Source organism: Scyliorhinus torazame, chromosome 16 (genome assembly GCF_047496885.1).
Source record: "Scyliorhinus torazame isolate Kashiwa2021f chromosome 16, sScyTor2.1, whole genome shotgun sequence".
NCBI classification, from domain to species: domain Eukaryota; kingdom Metazoa; phylum Chordata; class Chondrichthyes; order Carcharhiniformes; family Scyliorhinidae; genus Scyliorhinus; species Scyliorhinus torazame.
The window spans coordinates 71,626,481-71,647,161 of NC_092722.1; the positions used below are offsets into that span (position 1 = coordinate 71,626,481).

General features: G+C 44.3%; 1 long non-coding RNA gene across 1 annotated transcript; it reads left to right on the forward strand.

Moving 5' to 3' along the window:
• On the forward strand, window positions 1-14,155 carry LOC140392373 (uncharacterized). Its single transcript, XR_011935313.1, has 3 exons — window positions 1-110; window positions 12,486-12,605; window positions 14,021-14,155. It is a non-coding gene; the product is annotated as an uncharacterized lncRNA (long non-coding RNA).
• The last annotated feature ends 6,526 nt before the right edge of the window (window positions 14,156-20,681 follow it).

Consider the following 20,681-nt stretch of genomic DNA (forward strand, 5'->3'; position numbering starts at 1 on the left):
GAGACAGATTGAGAGAGGGAGAGAGGGAGACCCTCAGACACAAACCAGGGAGCAGGACAGCAGCTGCATCAATATGAGAAACATCAGCAAAGATACAACACCCAGTCCGGGTAAGATAAACCTTTCAATAGAGGGAGAAAGAGAGAGGGGGAGACAGGGAGAGGGATGAGCAGGAGAGAGCGAGACAAACAGAGAGAGAGTGAGGTGGAGTGGGGTAGAGAGAGACAGAGAGAGAGAGAGACAGAGACAGGGAGATAGGGAGAGAAAGTAAGAGAGTGGGAGAGAGTTTTATATATAGAGAGAGAGAGACATAGAGTGGAAACAGAGAGAGAAAGAGAGATACAGAGAGACAGGTAGAATAGAGACGCAGACAGGGAGAGGGAGAGACAGTGAGAGACAACGAGAGAGATTGAGAGGAAGAAAGAGTGAGAGAGAGACTGAGAGAGAGGGACTGAGCGAATGGGAGACAGAGATAGGGAGACACACAGAGTTTGAAAGATGATGTGAGAAAGAGACAGAGAGAATTTGAAAGATGGCTTGCGAGAAACAGAGAGTTTGAAAGATGGCTTGTGAGAGACAGAGAGAAAGTTTGAAAGATGGTGTGAGAGACAGAGAGTGAGACATAGAAAAAGAGAAAGAGAGAGACAAGAGAAAGTGAGAGGCAGAGAGAATTTGAGGGACAGAGAGAGACAGAGAGAGAGAGAGAGGCTGCTGCTCCTGGAGTCAGGACAAACAGGCTCTCATTCTGATCTCAGGGGAAGTGTCATTGCGAAAAGGAGCAAAGAGACACAAACGTTAGGAGGGGGTTTTGGTCATGTTAGTTCGTTTGAAGTGAGAGAGAAGGAGGCAGGAGAGGAATGGAGGTGAGAGAGAGATAAACAGAGACAGAGAGATGGAGAGAGACAGAGACAGAGAAAGAGAGACAGAGAAAGAGAGAGACAGAGACTGAGAGAGAGGGAGAGAGAGATAGCTTGATGAGGACAGCGTAGAAGGAACGTTACTCTCTATCTAACCCGTGCTGTACCTTTTCCAGAAGTTTTCGATGGGGACAGTGTGGTGGGTGTTGTGTTCTATGGCTCTCCTGATCATGAAGACATGCATAGAACATGTGTGTTTAGATATAACAAGCATTTATTATTAAACACGTGGACAGGTAACTGTCATGAGAATTTCACTTTAAGAAATGGTAGTCTGCTAATGTTACTGCAGTGATGTCAGAGTGTGGGTGGAGCTGAGCTCTGGCGTTGCTTTGTAGTTTCACTTTGAGAAAAGCTTCTTGGGCATTCTTTTATTAAACTCCTGTATTATCTTGATATACTACGGAGTGTAATATGTGTTCGGCAAACCTTGGTGACTGCTGAGATCTTCTGAATCTCGATGAAGAAGACTCAAACTCGTCCAGTAGTAACAAAAGGTTTATTGAGTAACTATAACAATAATTGCATGAGTTTTTACTTTAACATTGATACTAGTGATAAAGTTTACAAGATCTAACTACAGTAACTATACGTAACTCCACTAACCATCTGAACTAATCTGATACTGCCCTGGTCACAGTACACTCAAAAGGAAGAGTGAGATACCCAATGTGGTTTCTTTTATACCCCTGTTGGTCCAACCCTCTAGTGATCATGTGGTGCTACTGATTACACATTAATCCCTTATGTACATGCACATACAGAGATCACTACATCCCCCTTTTTTCCTTGTGTTACATATTTTCTATGTGGTGTAAAGAAAATTGAACAAACATAATGGATGCAGTTTGAAAATTCATTACATAACAGTTAATCAGTCAAATGTTAATACATTTAGTCTTTTAGGTTTTTTTTCATTTGCTTGAAACAGGTAGATAAATGATGATATGTACAAGTTGTGATGTACATGATATTGATGATTATATAAAGCCAATTAATATTTATGAGTCCAATTTTAATAAAACAAATTATGAGTCCAACTTTATGAATTTGTTCGGTTGAATTGCTTTCTTCTTCTGTTGTAGAAATGGTGATGTTGATGTTTTGATTTCTTTGTGAACGTCGTCAGTGTTCTTGTGTTTAAGTAACCAACAAGTCATCATGAGGTGTTTGAATGTTTGAATCACTTTGTTGTCTGATTTTGACTTTTTCTTTCCATGCTTGTGGCAGCGGTTCTGTGTTTCATCTTTGTTGTCTGAACTTGTCATTTTCCTGTGCTTGCAGTATTGATTCTGGATGTCATCTTTGTTGTCTGACCTGGACATTTTCCTGTGCTTGCGGTATTGATTCTGGATGTCATCTTTGTTGTCTGACCTGGACTTTTTCCTGTGCTTGTGGTATTGATTCTGTATGTCATCTTTGTTGTCTGGGCTGGACTTGTTCCTGTGCTTGTGATACTGATTCTGTATGGCATCTTTCTTGACAGCTGGTTTGCTTGTTTATTGTGGAGCAAAGGTGAATTTGTGAGATTCGTTGTCATGCCATGGTATGGTGTATTCTTGTCAGTGTTTTGTACTGTGCTTTGCATTGTCTTCATGTGCAGAGTTGTACCATGTTGTACAGGTCATTGTTTCATTGTTGTTGTTTTTCTTGTTTCTGTCTTTGCTGTTTCCGTTGTTGTTCTTGTTGTTGTATTTGTCTTGCTTGTTGTTTCTGTTGTTGTTGTTGTTCTTGTTTTTGTCGTGCTTGTTGTTGCATTTGTTATGCTTCTTGTTGTTGTTTTTGTTGTTGTTCTTGTTGTTGCTGCTGTTGTTCTTGTTGCGCTCAATGACTGTTCCGTGTGGATAATTCAAGTCATTCTCAAAGTTATTAGTGTCAGTGTCCTTTGTGGTATCTGATGTTTCATTGAGCATTCCATCTTGAGGAATGTGAGAATGATCTGATGTTGATCTGATTCCTCTTGGATTCCTTGGTAATCCTTTTCTGGTGTCATTTCTGGTTCACTTGCATCATCATTGATTTCTTGGTGTTCCTCTTTTGGAGTCATTTCAATTTCATTTGAAACATCATTGGTTTCTTGGTGCTCCTCTTCTGGAGTCAAAATCTTCAAGATTTAATTTTCTTGTGGGTAGTTTAGAGTAGATGAGGTTTTAATTGACGTGGTCTCACTGGACTCAAGAGTACTTTCACTTTGATTGTTGAGTGCTTCTGTCCATACGAGCTGAGATCTGTCAGTCTCGCTGTGATCTTGCACATTTTGTATGTCAATTGTGATCACATTGTCACTATTCTCACATACAGTGGGTAGACATTCATTGTTGTTGTTCATGTGTGCTGGAAGGGCTTTCATAGTCTTTTTGTTTCTGTGAGCTTGGTAGACTTTCCTAGTCTGCTTCTGGTTGCTCAGATAAGGTGGATAGACCTTCCTGGTCTTGTTCGTGCATGGTTGGTGCCTGAAGTCTTTACTTGCTTCCATTCTGGAGTCTGTCAACGAGCTCCCTGTGGAGGCTTGCATCACTCTCTCCGTGGAGTCTTTCATCGCTCTCTTGTGGAGCCGTGCAATGGTCTCTCTTTGAAGTCGATCTGAGCTCTCTCAACTGAGTCTTTCTGTGCTCTCTGTGTGGTGCCATTTTCTTCTTGGCTGATTGACAGGTTGCTGTCATCCAATGTTTCAACAATCTGCCATTGCATCATGGGATTCATCTACCGTGAGTATATTCGTATTGAGCTTTTCAAACATGTTGCTGATGATGTGATCATCATATCCGAAGAACTCAGCCATGTTTGAGTAGTATTCTTCAAGAAACAAATCATCTCTTTTTGTTTCAGATTCATTATTGTGCTCTTCATGTTCAATGAATAAATCATCTTCTATGGTTTTGGATTTGTCACCGTGGTCTTCACTTTGGGTGGTGCACACTGCTTGTTCCAGGGTGCTGCTGAGGTTATTTTCAACCGCTGGAAGAAGTTCAGGCATTGTTCTGTCTTTCGAGGTAAAGAAATTGGGTTCTGTCGCTTTAAACTCTTTAAAAAAAATTTCGGGCATTTCCCATTTAAGTGGGCATGGTCCGGGTCCTCTGACGCCATGCCGCTCGTGACATCATGCGTAGGACTCGATTGTGCATGGCAAATCCGAGTTTCCTTTACTGTGTGCTCTTTTCATAACTGCGAATGCGTGGCTTCTCGCGCATGCGCAAAACACTCTATTGCCGGTTTGCGTCTTTTAGGGAAGTGCGCATGTGCGGATTCATCAGACTGCGCACGTGCAAGATGGCTGCTGCTCAGAACTTCTGTCTTCTTCTGTCTTCTTCTATTTCAACCCTGCCTCTCCCTCGTGGGGTGGATTTGCGCCATTGTTATGTATTTTGTTTTCTGGATACTGATTCTTTATTTGTAAAGACTCAAAGTATTGATTTTCTTTTTGCAAAACATTTTTGTACAGCAATTTCAAGAGTTAGATAGTTATTTTGTGAAAGTCCTTCCCTCAAATATTATCAGAAATTAATTGATCCATTATCATAGTGTCTCTGAAATCAGCATAATTACAGCCTTGTGCTATTAACTTGAGGTCTGTAATAAAATCAGTGATGGACTCTCCGTTTCTCTGTCATCAATGACAAAAGTTAGATCTTTCGAGCAACTCACCAGACTGGCTTTTACAGTGTTCATCAAATTTTTTGAATATTACTTCTATTTTGGTGTTGTCTTCACCTTCTAAGTAATTATAGCAATTATAGATTTCTCTCGCTTCATGCCGTCCTGTTGAGAGTAGCAGTGTTATTTTTGTTGTGTCAGAGGCCGTGCTCAAATCATTAGCTATGATAAATATTTGGAACCTCTGTTCAAACATTTTCCAGTTATAACTTAAATTACCGGTTGTTTCCAGCTGACATGGAGCTCCAATGAGTTCCATCGAATCAGTTAGTCGGCAAGGATCCATTTGCTGTGAAGTCTTCCACAGTCGAATATCCAGTTTGAAGTTTCTTCTCTTTTTGTCTAACCTACCCTAACTAGTTGTTTTAAAACCAAAGCACCTGGTACCATCTTTTATTACAATCCTGTATTATCTTGATATACCACGGAGTGTAATATGTGTTACTCAAACCTTGGTTACTGATGACGTCTTCTGAATCTCGATGAAAGAGACTCAAACTCGTCCAGTAGTAACAAAAGGTTTATTGAGTAACGATAACAATAATTGCATGAGTTCTTTGTTTTAACATTGATACTCGTGATAAGGTCAACAAGATCTAACTACAGTCACTATATGTAACTCCACTAACCATCTGAACTAATCTGATACTGCCCTGGTCACAGTACACCCAAAAGAGAGAGAGAGAGATACCCAATGTGGTTTCTTTTATACCCCTGTTGTTCCGACCCTCTAGTGACCATGTGGTGCTACTGATTACACATGAACTGCTTATGTACATGCACATACAGAGATCACTACAGGTGTGTCTGTGTATTTTTGGTTTCAGTGTTGGAGCTGCAGTCAGCCACAGAAGGTTGTTCCCTCTGCCATGTAAAGATTATCTCTTGATCATTTGGTGAATTCAGAGTGATAACTGTTCTCAGTCATGAATTTAAACCTGATGTGCTTCTGTCATAAAGTTTGTTTTATGTCTTATGGATGTTAAAAGTAAAGTTTAAGTATGACTTAGAATGTTGTAGTCTTTGGGGGTTGTATTTGAATTGATGGTTGCTAAGATGTTCACTGTATGTTTTGAAAAGGTCAACTTGAGTACAGAGACTAAACATTGATTTGCTCCAAAAAAGCCTTTTCGATTTCTGCTGTACCGTACCTGTAGAGCGGGCCGTGTGCTTCCCATACCACAACCTAGTAAATGTTTTGGGTCAGAGGAACTGCATGAACATTGGGGTTCTCTAAACCCTGGCCCATAACAAATTGGGGGCTTGTCCGGGATAAAAGTTGATCTATTGGATTGGCTTAGTGAACTTAAAGACAGTGTGGGTTGAGCATATTGTGGATGCTTTTCAGGTGTGGTTTTTCAGCTTAAGTGGGGAGTGTGTTGTGGACAATGGCTCTTTCAGAGGCTCTGAAGTTTTTGGGGGTGGAGACGGTCACACACAGTACCTTACGGACAGAGACTAAAAGCAGACTGTTAGATTTGGCAAAAACATTGCCGTTAACATTACCTGACAAAATGCGAAAAGTTGAGGTAATAATGGCGGTGGCTAAGCATTTAAAATTGCCTGAGATACAGTCTGACTCATTGGAAATGGAAAAAAATCAGTTACAAATTAAACAAATGGAACATGAGAAATAACTAAATGAGCTTGAATATGAAAGAGATAGAGAGGAAAAAGAGCGAGAGTGTTTGAACTTCGGCAAACGGCCATGAAACATGACAGTCAGTTAAAATTGGTGGATTTAAAGGGAAATGTACAGTTTGATGATGAGGATAAAGAGAAAAAGTGACAATGTCGGAGGCTTGGTGGGGATCTATTTAAATAAGTCCAAGCATTGCCAAGGTTTGACGAGAAGGAGGTCGAAGCCTTTTTCGTTTCATTTGAGAAGGTGACTAAACAAATGATATGGCCACAGGACATGTGGATATTATTGATTCAATGAAAGCTGGTAGGTAGGGCGAGTAAAGTGTTTGCATCAGTACTGGATGAGGCATACCACACATATGAGGAGGGGAAAAAAACCATCTTAGGAGCATATGAACTAGTGCCTGAAGCCGACAGACAAAGGTTTAGAAGTTTAAGGAAAGAATTGGGTCAAACATACAAGGAGTTAGAAAGGATCAAACAGAGTAATTTTGATAGGTGGATAAGGGCTTTGAAAATAGACAAAACATATGAAGCTCTCAGAGGAATTATACTTTTGGAGGAGTTTAAAAATTCAATTCCTGATGTAGTGAGAACGCATGTGGAAGAGCAGAGGGTTGAAACTGTGAGATTAGCAGAAGAAATGGCAGCTGGTTATGAATTAGTTCATAAATCAAAGCTTGGTTTATGACATCAGTTTCAGCATGTGAGGGATAGAAACTGGGGACATGAGGAATACTCAAGTGGTAGAGGCAAAGGAGATCTGATTGGAGATAATAAGGAGAGTTTACCTCAGATTAAAGAATAAAATCCAGGAGGTTGGAAAAGAAATGAAAAGTTTCAAATGATTTCACTGTAATAAACCAGGCCATGTAAAGTCACAGTGTTGGTGGTTGAAGAAAGGCACTGGGAAGGCTGATGTGGTTACACAGGTTAAGACAGTGGGCTTTGTTAAAGTGGTAAAGGAAAGCCCAACTGAAGCAAAGGAGGTGCAAACGATTGTACAGCCTGATTAAGAGGTAATTGATAAGAAGTGTCAGATATCCTTAAAAAATTTACTTGCATGGGTAAAGTTTACTCATGTGTATCAGGAGGAGCAGGTAAAGAAGTCACAAATTTAAGAGATACGGGAACTAGTCAATCTTTAATGGTAAGAGATGAGGAGTTATGTAGTTTGGGAAGAATGTTGCCAGGAAAGGTGGTAATATGTGGAATTCAGGGTGCGAAGAGTACTGTTCCATTATATAAGGTAACGTTGGAAAGTCTAGTGAAGAGTGGTGAAGTGGTAGTAGGAGTAATAGAGAAACTATCTTATCCAGGAATACAGATTATCTTGATTAATGATATAGCTGGATCGCAGGTGGAAGTGATGCCTGCTGTGGTTCAAAAGCCAGTGGAAAATCAGACAACTGAAGTGTTGAATGAAGAATATCCTGGGATTTTTCCGGATTGTGCAGTAACAAAGTCACAAAGTCACAGGTTAAGACAAGAGGAGAACTCAAAGAGTGAAGATGAAGTTGAAGTGCAATTATCAGAAACGATTTTTGATCATATGGTTCAAAAGGGACAGGTGGAGGATGAGGCAGATATTTTTAGTTCTGGGAAATTGGTGGAGTTACAACAAAAAGATATAGAAATAAAAAGGATGTATCAGAAAGCATATACGGAAGAGGAATTTGAGTGTATACCAGTGTGTTATTACCATAAAAGTGATGTCTTGATGTTAAAATAGAGACCTTTACATATGCAGGTGGATGAAAAGTGAGCAGACATTCATCAAGTAGTATTGCCGGTAGGGTATAGAAAGGAGGTGCACATGAGGTACCAGTGGGAGATCATTTGGGAATAAGAAAACTCAAGCTAAAATACAAAAATATTTTATTGGCCAGGACTACATAAAGATGTAGGTAAATTTTGTCAATCATGTCACACATGTCGAGTGATAGGGAAACTTCAAGCAGTGATAAAACCAGCACCCTTACTACCCATTCCAGCATTTGAGGAACCTTTTACAAGGGCCCTAATTGATTGTGCAGGACCGCTTCCTAAAATGAAAAATGGGAATCAATATCTTTTGACGATAATGGATGTGTCTACTAGATTTCCAGAGGCCATTCCAGTACGTAATATTACAGCTAAAAAGATTGTGGAGGAGTTACTTAAATTCTTTACTAAATATGGACTACTCACAGAAAAACAATCGGATCAAGGATCCAATTTTACCTCAAGGTTATTCAAAGAAATTATGGATAGCTTAGGAATAAAACAATTTCAATCAACTGCATACCATCCAGAATCGCAGGGAGTGTTAGAAAGGCAGCATCAGACATTAAAGACAATGTTGGGGGCTTATTGTCAAGATTATCCAGAGGATTGGGATAAAAGAATTCCATTTGTACTGTTTGCAATTAAGGATGTACCAAATGAATCAAACAAATTCAGTCCTTTTGAACTAATTTTTGGTCTTGAGATAAGAGGACCACTTAAATTGACCAAGGAAAAATTGGTGAGTGAGAAATCGGAAATTACATTATTGGATTACGTGTTAAATTTGAGGAAACGATTAAATAAAGCAGGTGAATTGGCTAGACAGCATTTAGAAATTGCACAAACTGTGATGAAACGGATAGTGGACAAGAAATCCAAAGTTCGTAGTTTTGCCAGTGGAGATAAAGTTTTAGTATTGTTACCGATGGTAGGCGAACCTTTAAAAGCAAGGTTTTGTGGACTTTATCAGATTGAAAGAGAATTAAGTGAGGTGAATTATGTAGTACGAATGCCGGATAGAAGGAAAACTCACCGAGTTTGGCATGTGAATATGCTTAAAAGGTACTTTGAAGGGGAAGGAGAGCAAAAGGAGGAGGTTTTAATGATTCTAACTCGAAGTAACGAACCAAATCGAGATGACTGCGAATTTGACATACCTCAAATTAAATTGGAAAATGAGGCTGTTGTTAAAAATTGGGATAAATTGTTGAGTTACCTTCCAGAGGAAGACCGGATTGACCTGAAAGAGTTATTGATGTCACATGGGCAAGTTTGTAGAGATAAATTGAGAAGTACTAAAATGGTTATACATGATGTAGATGTGGGAAATGCTGTTCCAATCAAACAACCATATCGACTTAACCCTTTAAAAATGGCACAGGTTAACAAAGAGATTGTGAGTATGCTCAAATATGGCATAATTGAAGTGGGTTGCAGCCAATGGAGCTCACCCATAGTGATGGTACCTAAACCGGACGGTACCCAACAGTTGTGTGTGGACTATAGAAAGGTTAATGCAGTTACAAGAATAGACTCTTATCCTATCCCACATTTGGAGAATTGCATTGGGAAAGTGGGACAATCAGCTTTTATTTCCAAACTGGATTTACTTAAAGATTACTGCCGGGTCCCTTTATTATAAAGGATGAATGGGATTTCAGCTTTTGTGACTCCAGATGGTATATACCAATTCAAAGTTATGCCATTTGGCATGAAAAACGCCCCAGCCACATTTCAACGGTTAACTAACAACGTTGTTTCAGGATTACCCAATTGTGCTGTATACATCGATGATCTGGTCATTTTCAGCTAGACATGGAAAGAACATTTAAACCATCTGATGGAGTTATTCGATCGACTTCGGGAGGCGGGTTTGCTGATAAACCTAGCCAAAAGTGAATTTGGAAAAGCCCAAGTCACTTTCCTTGGCCATACAATTGGACAGGGTCGAATGGTCCCATGGGATGTGAAAGCAAAAGTTATTGGGATGTTTCCGATACGCTTGACACAACGGAAAATAATGCGATTTCTTGGTGTGAGTGGATTTTACCGGAGATTTGTACCGAATTCTAGCAGTGTGGTCGCTCCACTGACGGACTTGCTCAAGAAATGTAACAAATTCCAGTGGACAGCGGAGTGTCAACAGGCGGTTGATGGCCTGAAGGCTGTGTTAACCACTGCTCCTGTGTTTGCCATCCCAAATTATACGAAACAATTCAAAGTGGCGGTTGATGCGAGTGATGTGGGCGTAGGTGCGGTGCTTCTACAAGACAACGACGAAGGGCTGGAGCGGCCTATTGGTTATTTCTCAAAGAAATTGAATTCTCACCAGAAAAAGTATTCGACGATTGAGAAGGAGACTTTGAGTTTGGTGCTGGCTTTGCAACATTTTCACATTTATGTGACCAGCAATCCGTCTGACACCGTTATATATACTGATCATTATCCGTTGACGTTTTTGGAGCGATTCAGGAATAACAATGCAAGGTTGTTTCATTGGAGTTTATTGTTACAGCCATTTCAATTAAAAATAGTACATGTGGCAGGATGAGAAAACGTGATAGCCGATGCTTTGTCACGAATGTGATGAACAGAAGCAGGTTCAGTCAGAGGAAGAAGAACAAAAATAGACTATATTATTATGCCTATTTGTGTGTGTTGTTTATTGAAACGAAAAAGTATACTTACTGTCTCCATTTCTTAAAGGATAGAGAAAAGGTGAAAAATGAAACCATCTTGAAGTTGATGGTTTATTTTCTTTGCTTTGGGGGAGGTGTCAGGAGAATGTCACTTTAAGAAATGGTAGTCTGCTAAGGTTACTGCAGTGATGTCAGAGTGTGGGTGGAGCTGGGCTGTCTGTCAGCTTTTTAGTTTCACTTTGAGAAACGCTTTGGTGTGTCTGTGTATTTTGGGTTTTTTTTCAGTGTTGGAGCTGCAGTCAGCCACAGAAGGTGTACTGTTGTTCCCTCTGCCATGTAATGATTATCTCTTGATCTTTGTTGAATTCAGAGAGATAATTGTTCCCAGTAGTGAATTTACACCTGATGTGTTTCTGTGTAAAGGATTTTTTTAATGTCTTATGGATGTTAAAAGGAAAGTAAGGATTACTTAGTGTTGTAGTCTTTGGGGGTTGTATTTGAATTGATGGTTGCTCAGATGTTCACTGTATGTTTTAAAAAGGTTAACTTGAGTTCATAGAATAAACATTGTTTAGCTTTAAAAAATACTTTTCTATTTCTGCTGTACCACACCTGTGGAGTGGGCGTGTGCTCCCCATACCACAATCTAGTAAAAGTTGTGGGTCAGGTAAACTCCATGATACACTTTGGGGTTCTCAAAACCCTGGCCCATAACATAACCAACAAACCTATGTACAGACAATTATGTGGAAGTTACTTCAGAACTACGGTCCTGTTGTCCGTCCTGTTACCAACTGCCTGTTTCTCGTCAGTCACCTGATGTATATCTGGTTACATGGATATTCGATTCCACCTACTGGCAGGAGGTCATAACTGTCACTACATGTAACAATGAGCAGCTTGAAACATTTGTACAATTGTATACAGTTATATACAGATACGTATATGTGTAGATCACCACAGAGGAAGCTTTACTCTGTATCTAAACCCGTGCTGTACCTGTCCTGGGATTGTTTGATGGTGACAGTGTGGAGGAAGCTTTATTCTGCAACCAACCTGTGCTGTACCTGCCCTGGGAGTGTTTGATAGGGACAATGTAGAGGGAGCTTTACTCTGTATCTAACCCTGTGCTGCACCTGTCTTGGAAGTGTTTGATAGGAAGATTATTGAGGGAGCTTTTCTCTGTATCCAACTTCATGCTGCACCAGTTCTGGGAGTGTTTGATGGGGTCAGTGGAGATTAAACTTTACTCTGTACCTAACCCCGTACTGTACCTGTTCTGGTAGTGTTCAATGAAGACAGTGTAGAGGGAACTTTACTCTTTATCTAACCCTGTCCTATACCTGTCCTGGGAGTGTATGATCGTGACACTATATAGGGAACTTGACTCTGACCCTAACCCTGTGCTGTTCCTGTCCTGGGAGTGTTAGATGGTGGTGATGCAGTGGCATATTGGTATTGTCACTGGAATGGTAATCCAGAGACCTGGGGTACTGCTCTGGGGATCTGAGTTTGAATCCCGCCAGGGCAGATGGTGGAATTTGAGTTTAATAAAAAATAAATCTGGAATTAGAAGTCCAATGATGACCATGAATAATTTTCAATTGTCCCCAAAAAAACAGTAATGTCGTTTCGGGAAGGAAACCTGGTCTAGCCCAACGTGACTCCAGATTCAGCAATGTGGTTGACTCTTAAAATACTCTCAGAGATGGGCAAGAAATGCTGGCTCAGCCAGCGACACACACATCACATAAACTAATAAAGGAAATCAAACGTGGTCTCTGTTTAGCTCAGTAAGTGATGCAGGATTTCAACATTATCTGTTCCGTCAAATTACACAAGATTCTCAACTTCTCTATTCCAGGTAAAACCGGACAGGAAACAGCTGGAGGAAGATGCTCAATAACTCCGATACATCTCGGCCTGGTCGCCCTCAATGTCTTAATCTTCACTTTAGTAATTGCTGTTGGACTGCGAGTCCATGGTAGGAAAATGAGCCTCCCACTTTAACTGTGACAGACAGGGGAGGGGAGGCAGAACTGAACTCCTTTATTTACCCTCTCTCTGTCAGTAAGCAGAGGTATTTTATCCTTTGAAATTGGATGTGGCATGGTTTGAAACACCATCTGTTTGTTATGTTAAAGTGACTTGCAGCAAACTCTCTTTAGGGCAGAATTAGAACTATAGTTTACTCAAACATTCAAAGCCTGGGTAGATTCTCAGAGCGTTACACACACACACAAGCAGAGGATAAGAAGATAGGAGAGAGGGGATTTGGCACCTTTCAAATTTGTTTTCGCAAGTTACCACAGATATAGAAATGAGTTGACATGGTTACTAGAGTCCAGAATCTCAGAGCCCAATGAGGACATCTTCAAGGATGAGTTACTGTTCAGGTTGGATCAGTCAGCCATTGAAGATTCAAAGAATTAGTTTAAAGTTGATGGGAACGCAGCGAGAAGGGGTTGGTCAACACCGAGCAGGATGAGGGAATCGATTTTGCTGAGTAAATGATATTGGAAATTGACAGAAGATACTGCAAAAAAAGTTTGAATAGTATAACATGTACCCTCCATTTTTTGGCAAGATTCAATTAATGAATATGCAAAAAAGTAATGTTAGATTTCAACATTTTATGATTTATTTCATGATTTAGGGATATGACAGTAACACTGTGATATATTACCACACTCCTCATTGTAACAGACTGATATGTGCCACACCCCTCACTATAACTCTCTGATATACCCCACACTCCACACTGTAACACACTGTTATATCCCACACCCCTCATTGTAACACACTGATATATCCCACACCCCTCACTGTAACACTGATATACCCCACACCCCTCACTGTAACACTCTGTTATATCCCACACCCCTCATTGTAACACCCTGATATATCCCACACCCCTCACTGTAACTCTCTGATATACCCACACTCCTCACTGTAACATTCTTATATATGAAATGAAAATCGCTTATTGTCACAAGTAGGCTTCAATGAAGTTACTGTGAAAAGCCCCTAGTCGCCACATTCCGGCGCCTGTTCGGGGAGGCTGGTACGGGAATTGAACCGTGCTGCTGGCCTGCCTTGGTCTGCTTTAAAAGCCAGCGATTTAGTCCAGTTTGCTGAACCAGCCCCTAAAAAATAGGGGCTGGTTTATCTCACACACCCCTCATTAAACACTCTGATATGTCACACACCGCTCACTGTAACATTCTGTTATATCCCACGCCCCTCGCTGTAACTCTCTGATGTATCCTACACATCCCACTGTAACACTCTGCTCTATCCCACAACCCTCACTGTAACACTCTGATGTACCCACACGCCTCACTGTTACAGTCTGATATATCTCACTTTCTTCTTTCTCACTCTTTCTCCATCCCTCAGTTCTGCTATCAAACCAGAAGTTAGACGCGTGTCAAAATGATCAAGCCATCGAACGGCAGCGTGCCGACCAGTTAAACAGGACCCTGGTCCGAAACATCGAGAAGACAAATTCGCTTTGCAATACCTTTCGAAAATTATCAGGTGCGTACAAGCTAACCATTACCCCATCCCCATTGCACCTCCCACTGTGTGTCCCTTTCTGGGAGTCCTGACCCACTGTTTTCTCCCATCCGCCTCTCAAAGCCGTTACAGAGAGAAATTATTTTTCTAAAATTCATAACAGCCCTTGCTCTGTAATTACAGTGTACGATCTCAGACCGATTTTCTGTAATACTGTTGCACATTTTGACCAGCTAGCAGGACCCTCCACTCTCACTACATCATTCGGATTTAAAGGTTTCAGAGCCCTGGTTGACTTGTCATAGTACCTCTTCTGTTTCTTCTTTTGAAATTGCAACTGATTCCTTGGGCTGGATACTCCGAACCCTCGCCGGGTGGGCGAAATTGCCGGGGATCGGCGCGAATCCCGCACCCCGCCGTCCTCCCAATTCTCCACCCCAAAAAAACCGGCCTGGCGTGAGTCGCGCCTCCCGCCTTGGAGAATGGCGGGGTCTGGCGCGACTCAATGGGTGCCCCGGCCGCCTGAATACTCCGGCCCGCGATGGGCCGAAGTCCCGCCTTCCTGTAGCCGGTCCCGCTGGCGTAAATCAGAGTAGGTCCCTTACCGGCGAGACCTAGCAGCGCAGGCGGGCTCCGGGGTTCCTTGGGGGTTGTAGGGGGTCTTGCCCCGGAGGCGGCCTGGCCAGCGGTCGGGGCCCACCGATCCGCGGGCGGGCCTGTGCCGTGGGGGCACTCTATTCCTTCCGCATCGGCTGTTGTGGTCCCGATGTGGAAGTGGATCCCTGTGCGCATGCAAGTGGATGTCACCAGCATGCGCTGGCGCTCCCGCCCATGCGCCGACTCGTGGCGGCTGGCAGAGGCCCTTCGGCGCTGGTTGGCGTGGCGCCAGGCCCCTATCCCGCCAGCTGGCGGGGCGCCAACCTCTCCGGGGCGGGCGTAGCCCCTGAAGGTGTGGAGGACTCCGCACCTTTGGGGTAGCCCGACGCCGGAGTGGTTCACGCCATTCCGTCACGCCGGGACCCCCCCACCCCGCCAGGTTTGGGGGAATCCCGCCCAACATCTTGTCATTCACTTGCTGTTTGCTATGGCATGGCAGAGTTGTTCATAGCTTTCAACCCATCAACAGTTCTGGTGGTGACAAACCACAACTTAAAGATGATGCTCGATAGCTGAGCAATGTAGATATGGACCATCTTGACTGTCCATGGGTTTTTCAATAATTGTTTGACTATTTGCATATCTTTTTCCTCTTTGCCATTACAATTGAAACACGGTCCATTGTCACTCATAACTACCTGAGGAATGCCATGATGTGCAAATATCCCCTCACTGTAACACAATTGGCTGACGAGCTTGACAACTGTGCCACTTCAAGATAGTTTGAATTGTAGTCCACTATTAGCGGATATTCTTTACCCTCAAGGTCGAATAAGTCAATCCCCACCTTTTGCCAAGGAACTGACACAATTTCACCCATCTCCAATGGTTCCTTGGCTGGTCGATATTGGTATCATAGAATAGAATCATAGAATTTACAGTGCAGAAGGACGCCATTCGGCCCATCGAGTCTGCACTGGCCCTTGGAAAGAACACCTCGCCCAAGCCCACACCTCCACCCTATCCCGTAACCCAGTAAACCCACCTAATCTTTTTGGATACTAAGGGCAATTTAATGTTTTTATTCAGGTTTTTTTTTATACATAACAAAATTAAACATAACAAAATGTGTACATTTCAGTTATAATTTACAATCGACAAATGCCCAGCATTTGAATTAGCCTCCTAACCCCAACTCCCCCACTTCCCGGAGACCCACTCCCCTTATTGCTATCTGCCGTGTTTACTTTATTCGCTGGTTCTTCAGTTCATGTGTTCTGTACACAGTGGGGGAGCACACTGATACATAAGTTATGTTACATTGTGGTCGGTTGTTCTTATTTAATTGTCTGTATTTACAAACATTCGGTCGGGTCCCCTGGTTGGTAAATTTGATTTTCTCTAGTTGGAGAAATTCCGACAGATCGGACAGCCAGTCTGCAGCTTTAGGTGGTGCTGCCGATCGCCAGCCGAGCAGGGTTCTCCGGTGTCCGATTCAGGAGGCAAAGGCTAGGGCGTTGGCCCTCCTCGCAGTAGTGATCTCTGTATATTAATATACATAATCAATGTATGTAAATGTAGTACAGTCAATTCAACACTAGATGTCTCACTATCAAATGGGATAGAAAGATTTTCCCGCTCTTTCTGAGAGAGTGTTCTTCAGGAGAGTGAACAGCCAAGACATAGACTAGCTAGAGAGACGGAAGTTATAAGTTATTTCATTATTACATTGTATAGTTAGTTGGTTAAATTTATTGTATTTTATTTCTTTTCCTCGTTAAGTATTAAGTACAAAGAACTCATAAAATATTATTTATATTACTCATTAAATTGGAACATCTTTAAAAGAAAACTATTGTTTATTTCATCAACTCGGCTGGTTCAATGAGTAATATATATATTATGTAAGGTAATATAACACTCGCCATAAAGAGTTTTGGCTGCTCTGATACCCCGAAGACTGCCACTTTCGGGCACAGATCCACCCTCATCCCCACAACCTTGTACATCACCTTGAAGAAGGCTGTCCAGAACCCGGCAAGTCTGGGGCAGGCCCGGAACATGTGGGTGTGGTTGGCCGGACCTCCCTGATAGGGCAGCATGGTAGCACAATGGTTCGGGTAGCATGGTAGCACAGTGGTTAACACAGTTTCTTCACAGTTCCAGGGTCCCAGGTTCGATTCCCGACTTGGGTCACTGTGCGGAGTCTGCACGTTCTCCCTGTGTGTGCGTGGGTTTCCTCCGGGTGCTCCGGTTTCCTCCCACAGTCCTAAGATGTGCAGGTTAGGTGGATTGGCCATGATAAATTGCCCTTAGTGTCTAAAAAGGTTGGGTGGGGTTACTCAGTTACAGGGTTACGGGGATAGGGTGGAGGTGTGGGCTTAAACGGGGTGCTCTTTCCAAGGGCCGCTGCAGACTCGATGGGCCGAATGGCCTCCTTCTGCACTGTAAATTCTATGACATTGTTCACATTGGTCCTCCACCTCTGAGAAGAACCTGCTCATTCGGGTTCTGGGTAGGTGTGCTCTGTGCACCACTGCAAGCTGCATGAGGCTTATCCTTGCACATGTGGAGGTGGAGTTGATCCTGTTCAGTGCTTCGCTCCAGAGTCCCCACCTTATTAAAAACCCAAGCTCTTCCTCTCATTTTTCTCTTGTCCCGCCCGGTGGGGAGCATGCCTTCCCCCGTGGTGGCCCATACAGGTCCCCGCTGTTTTCCCCCCAATTTGTCCACATCCAGCAGTTCCAATGGTGATTCTAATCGGCGCCCGTGCGTATGTTTATATTTCCATAAGTCGGAAGTTTTTAATTTGCATGTATTTTAACTTGTTCCCTCTGGTCAGTTGGAGCTTCTCTGTCAGTTCCTCTAGTGTTGACAGTCATTGGGTTCTCACCCCACCCCCACACACACACACACAAACACACACACAAACACCATGATTAGTTTTCTACTGTGTTGAAAAAGCCCTTGGTGGGGATCTGAATCAGTGTGGATCCGAACAGGAAGAGGAACCTGGGCAGGACGTTCATCTTGATCGTCTACAGCCTCCCCGCCAGGGAGAGTAGGAGTGTGTCCAACCTCTGCAGGTCCTTTTTAACTTCCTCCATCAGGCTGGTCACATTCTCCTTGTGCATCCAGTCATGGGCGATTTGGCAGACTGAAAAGGCTCCAAACTCTGTCAAGAGCAGCATGATCTCTTCCATGCTGCTTTGGGGGTCTGCGACATGGAGGAGCAGGTTATCCGCATAGAGCGAGACTCTGTGCTCTGTGTCTCCTCTCCAATCCCCTTCCAGTTCTTTGCTGCCCTGAGCGAGATTACTAGTCACCCGATTGCCGGGGCAAACAGCAGCGAGTTCAGCGGGCATCCCTGCCTTGTGCCTCTGTGCAGCTGGACGTATTTTGAGCTGGTGATGTTTGTCCGCACGCTCGCCATGGGAGCGCTGTACAGGAGTTTCAGCCAGGCGGTGAACACTGCTCCGAGCCCTTGACTCTGTCAAAGGCCTTTTCTGTGTCCAGGGAGATGATCATAAATATTATCACATTTAGCAGGCACCTGATGTTCGATGTTCGCTGTCTAACCCTTAACCCATCTGGTCTTTTGCCACCACATCTGGTATGCAGTTTTCCTGTCGCCTGGCTAGGATTTTGTCCAGTATCTTTGCACCTACATTGAGCAGCGAAATGGGTCTGGAGGACCCGCATTCTGCAAGGTGTTTTCTTTCTTGGGTATCAGCGAAACTGAGGCTTGTGCTAGCGTAGGGTGGCCCTTGCCAGCGAGTTCGTGAACATCTCCCATGGTGCAGGGCCAGTGCCGTCGCAAATTTCTTAGAGAAGTCTGTCGGGAATCCACCTGGTCCCAGCGCCTTCCCATTTCTGCGTGGAGTTAATGCTCTGCATGGCTTCTCCCAGTTTTCGCAATGCTTCCAGCACCCGCTCCCTGTCCTCCCCACGACTGGCATGTCCAGTCCATCAAGGAACTGCTTCATCCTCGAGTCCCGCTCGGGGGGCTCAGAGAATTTCCAGCCCCTGGTAGAAGGCCTCGAAATGCATTGTTGACCTTTTCCGGTTCTGCTATTAGTTTGCCTTTGCTGTATTTAACCTGAGCTATTTCCCTCGTTGCTGCCTGCCTTCTCAGCTGGTGAGCCAGCAGGCGGCTGGCTTGGTCTCCGTGTTCGTACAGGGCCCCATGCCTGATGGAGTTGGTGCACCGCTTCCTCGTGGAGAGCAGGTCAAAGTCTATTTTCCGCTCTACGGTCAGGGCCGTGGAATATCACCGGTCTACCTCCAGTATGGAGCCGACTAGCTGTTGTCTAGCCACCCTCTTCCCTGGCTCGACGTACTTTATAGGCAATAATCTCACCCCAGATCACAACCTTCAGGGCCTCACTGGGCGTGGAGGGTGAGACCTCCCTGTTCTGGTTGTTGCCCTTCTATGGCCTGTGATATTTTCTCGCAGGAAGCCTTGTCGGTGAGGAGGGTCGTGTCCAACCTCCATGGGATGCGTTGGGCGGCGCCTGTGTTAGGCAGCCTAGAGCCCTACCCCCCCTTGTTCCTTTGTTCTCCCTATGGTTTTGTGTTTTCCCCCCTCTTCCCCCTCCCCTTTTGCAAGTGCCCCCCCTCTCTCGCCCTCCACTTCTATCCCCTCACTTGTCTCCCTTCTTGTAATGTTTACCCCCCTCCCACTTGTCAGGCGGTCTCTCCCCTGTGGGGGACAGGCCTCGTCCCCCCCCTTCTCTCTCATACCTCCTGATGCTGGCTTTTCCGCCAGTGTGGTGACCCGCCCCCCCATTCCATGATTGGTCTGAGTTTTCCCTCTGCCCACTGTTTTTTCCCTTTGCCCTCTTCCTCTTTCTCCCCTGTTTCTGCACCCCGCTCTCATCCCCGCTTCGCCGTGCCTTAGCTTTCAGTTTTAAAAAGATGTGGTAGAGTCCCGCACAAATCGTCTGCCTGGCCCATCTCAGGATCCTTCCCCAGTCTCGGTTCGGATGAATCTTCACAATTCACGCCCTCGATTGCTCTCTGGTCCTGGGTTGGGTCAGAGCGACCTGTGTGCCCTGTCTATCTCTGGCGGGCAGGGGAAGCTGCCCCTTCCCACCAGCTTTCCCAGCATCTGGGCCACATAGTCCGTTGGGTTTCTGCCTTCGGTCCATTCCGGCAGACCCACTATTCTGAGGTTTTGACGACTCGACCGGTTTTCTTGGTTCCCCCATGTAGGAACGTTTCCAAGGCCTGAATATTGAGCCAACCTTTACGTGGGGTTCCTCCCTCATTGTTATGGCTCAGCTTAATAAACAGGGCAGACACACAAACTGGTTAAGACGGCTTTATTGCGCCAAGCTTGGTTTTGCATACACAAGAGTTGGACCTGGATAATGCCAAGATCGATCTGCTAAACATTGATAAAAACACATCAATTATACTATTTTCCAAAAATCAATAGCCCACCCCAGTTGGACTTGATCCAATCCTTGAAGCTGTCATTTTCAAACTGTCCAGTAAAATTGTGATCCGCTCATGATTTAACCCCATCCTGTCACCTGTTGTTTACCAAGATCATGAGTGGGATTCTCCCCCACCCTGCGGGGCAAGGGTTCTGGCTGGACGGAGTGGCGTGAACCTCTACGGCGTCGGGCCGCCCCAAAGGTGCGGACGCCTCTGCACATTTAAGGGCTCGGCCCGCACCTTTAGTGCCTAGGCCTGCCCCGGAGTGGTTAGCGCCCCACCGGCTGGCGTGGAAGGCCTTTGGCGCCATGCCAGCCAGGGCCGAAGGGACTCCGAGGGCCGGCGGGTGTCCGTGCATGCGCGGGAGTGTCAGCAGCTGCTGGGCGGGTCACCTACGCGTCGGCCATGGCGATGCTGACGGCCGCGTGGAGGAAAAGAGTGCCCCCATGGCACAGGCTCACCCGTGAATCGGTAGCCCATGATCGTGGGCCAGGCCACTGTG